Genomic DNA, 3,668 nt, shown 5'->3' on the forward strand with positions numbered 1-3,668 from the left:
CTGTGATGACCCCTGACCTTTAGAATAACATCAGAGCTTTTAGTGGACATATCTTGATTGAACATATTTGCACTGATTGATTACTCTGCAGACATTAAAAGATCACTTAAAGGAAGAAATGCAACTTTTTGATGTCCACTTGAGCACTAGCATGAAAACCAAAACAAACAGGTCAAACACCTCCGCTAATAGTGAAGCCTCCGCTGTCCCCCAGCGACACACCTCCGACCCCCCTCCGACCCCCCTCCGACCCCCCTCTGCTCGCTTTCACAGGAAGGAGTTATCAATTACAACGCATCATAATTAAGCACACTTAAGCTCAAGCTATAATTGCCTGTTGCCTGCATTGTTGTGTTAGCATGCTAATGTTAGCACGCTGTAGTTAGCCCGTAGCTTCCAATGCATGTAAATTGAAACAGAATGATCGTGAGCTATGTTGTTGATGTTATTCTTCTTTCCTCTAGTCCTTCACTTAAACAGCTTTTATATGCGGATGAGCCGGCTGACGGTCCCGTCCACGTAAACACGATATAAATACTTTTCCGACAACATCACAGCCAGCAGGACTCGAGCCTCTCACTCATTACAGTCATGACTCAGAGAGACATTTACACAGGATGTACTTGGTTTCTGCTTTATTTATGTGTAACATGTCACACATTACCTGTTTCTTCCTGAAGCAATCAACTCAAAAACATTCTGCATCTCTTAGTCATGAAGAGAGAAAATGTATAAAAATAGTGCCCGGGTCTAAAAATACCCTTGGACCAACAACAGGTGACCTGTGTTAAACCTGAACTCTTCAATCACAGATGATGCTGAACAGTTCTCAAAGCGCTCTGAAGCTGCAGCACATTACTCATCGTGTTCGGGCCTAATTCATCACTGAATTGCAAAATCATGAAAGACTCCTTGTTCGAGTTTCTGTTTTGCCAAAGTTCCTAAAATATCTGAGAACATCCATATATCTGTCTAATCTAATGCCTCTTTAATCTGGGGGATTATTTTTATGAAGCGTTTATTCGTCATGTTCGGTTTTTTCCCACTCTCTGTTCCTCCTCGGTATCAGCAGCTCTGAAGCGGGGGGGGGGGGGGGGGGGGGGGCGAGGAGCCAAACGTTCTCCCTCAGAGCGAGGATGATACTGATCTGAAATCAGCAGAGTCACTCATGAGTCATGGTGACCGGTTGGCGTGAGCGAGTGCCTCATGACTCGACAGCAGCGTCCACACGGATCACAGGGAACAACACAAACGTAAAACAGATCAACTCGGAGGTGAAATCAGATCTGAAGGAAATAACAACCTTCGTTCTTCTTTGTGTCTCCGATAGCGGTACAACATTCATGCTGTTGACTAAATGTACCGCGGTATTTTACTGTAATTAACAGAAACGCTTAAAGGGCTTTCACACTAAGGCAGAAAACTCCTGAAAAACTCTGAGAAAAATCAGAGTAAGCTTTTTTTTTTTTATTTATTTATTAGGTGATGCAGAACAATACAAGACAAGTGAGGGACGTGACAAGAGCAAAAGGGGACAAGACAAAGACAGGGGAGACACGACGATACAATGCACAGCATAGACAAAGACAAAACAGGCAAGCAGGGAGTAATAATAACGTTTTGCAATTTTGTATGTTGAGGGTGTTGAAGTCAGAGTAAGCTGATGTGAGAACGCAGCAGGATATTCTCCGGAGAATTCAGCTCCAGCCAATAGGAGGGGGGAGTGTTGCTTTTCTCTCGCTGTGAGGAGCATATGTGAACAGTCAGGTCAGGAGAATCTCCGGAGCAGTCCTCCTGAAATTAATCTAGATAGTTTCTGGAGTGCATATGTGAAAACAGGCGAATACAGTGCAACGTTTTTGGTTGGCTTGTGGATCCGTGTGCACGCAGTGTCGTTAAGAGAGGCCAGACACCAGTGACATTTAAATTCATCTCAAAGACGGAAACAGAGACCAGCGAGTCTCTGCTGCTGCGTTCTTACAATCCTGTCCTCCTCTCGGGTGTCTTCGACCTCTGTGCCGTAACAGGAACTGTTGTGAAGGAGGTTGACCTCCGACTTCACAGTAATGTTGGCAGACTAGATTTCTGAGTCCAAACAGGAAGTAGTCATCTGTGTTTGTGTGTGTGTGTGTGTGTGTGTGTGTGTGTGTGTGTGTGTGTGTGTGTGTGTGTTTCTGTGTTTGTGATCGAGTCGATCCGGCTCTGCAGCATTGTTGAGTGGAGACGATACGGTCTGCAGCGACGACATGAAAGAGCTCGACAGGTGAAGAAGACACAAGAAGATTGAAGACAAAGAAGGGAGCTCCTCTTTTGTTTCACCTGTTGGAGTCATTCTGTTGTTTGACGCTAAATATTCTCTCACCTTTATTTATCGTCTCTGAGCTCGTTCACACCTGAAGCGGCTCCTTTCTGCTTCCATCTTATTTTGACTCTTTGGAACAAGAATTTGGATTCGTTTGAAGTGATTTGTGAAGGTCGTTAAAAAACTGTCATGCAAACATTTTTCCAGAGTCAGCGTCGATCAAATGAGCAATAAATCTTGACATCTTACTCCTCCTCTTCTTTACATTTCTGCAAGTAATGATGAGTGAGATAAAAACACATGGAGCATTTTAGAGTCTTTTGTCTTTGACGTCGTAAGTCCATCCATCCATTTTCTTCCCCTCATCCGAGGGCGGCTCGTGGTGGAAGCAGGAAACCCAGACTTCCTTCTCCCCAGCAAAGTTTTCCAGCTCCTCCTGGGGGATTTCCGAGACGTTCCCGAGCGAACTCTGGGTCTACCCCGGGCTGTCCTCCCAGTTGGGCGGCCTGGAAAACCCTGACGGGAGGCGTCCAGGAGGCATTCTTACGCAGATGCCAGAACCACCTCAACTGGCTCCTAGTAGCGGCTCTACTCCGAGCTCCCTCCGGTTGTCCAAACTCCTCACTCTATCTCTTCGGCTGAGCCCAGACACCCTTCAGAGGAAACTCATTTCAGCCTATAGTGTCCACAATTTCTCAATCTTTCAGTCACTTCCCAAAGCTCATGACCGCAGGTGAGGGTTTGAAAGATCAATCAGTCAAATCGAGAGCTATACGCCTTCAGGCTCAGCTCCCTCTTCGTGATAACGGTTCGGTACAACGACTGCATTACTTCCGACGCTGAGCCAATCTGCCTGTCAATCTCACGGTCCAGTTTACCCTCATTATCGAACAACACCTCGAGATATTTAAACTCCTCCGCTTGGGGCAACGACCAAATTCACCCCTGAGATCAATAAAGTATTTCTGAGTCTGAAAGCGATGTCCTACAAATGTGGGTCAACACATTGAATGAATATATATGTTCTCTATTGTAAATATTTGTTTCCTTTTTGGCAGAAAGACTTAAAATCAAACGGCTACATTCAGGTGATCCAGCAAATTTAAACTTTTATGCAGCATGACATCTATCAAATATCAAATAATGAATACATAATAAATTCACATGTGCTGTTTGTAATGTAGAAAAATATCTGCACATCCTGGTGCAGCCTCACAAAGAAACCCCCTGTCCTCTCAGTGAAGCTGTGAGCAGGTAACAGGTGTGTGACGAGCCAATCAGCTCCGGTTACTGAACACATCATCATCATCATCATCATCATCATAACAACTTGTGATGATGTAACGCAACAGGAAGTTCCTTAAAA

This window comes from Labrus mixtus, chromosome 1, assembly GCF_963584025.1.
Source record: "Labrus mixtus chromosome 1, fLabMix1.1, whole genome shotgun sequence".
NCBI lineage: Eukaryota > Metazoa > Chordata > Actinopteri > Labriformes > Labridae > Labrus > Labrus mixtus.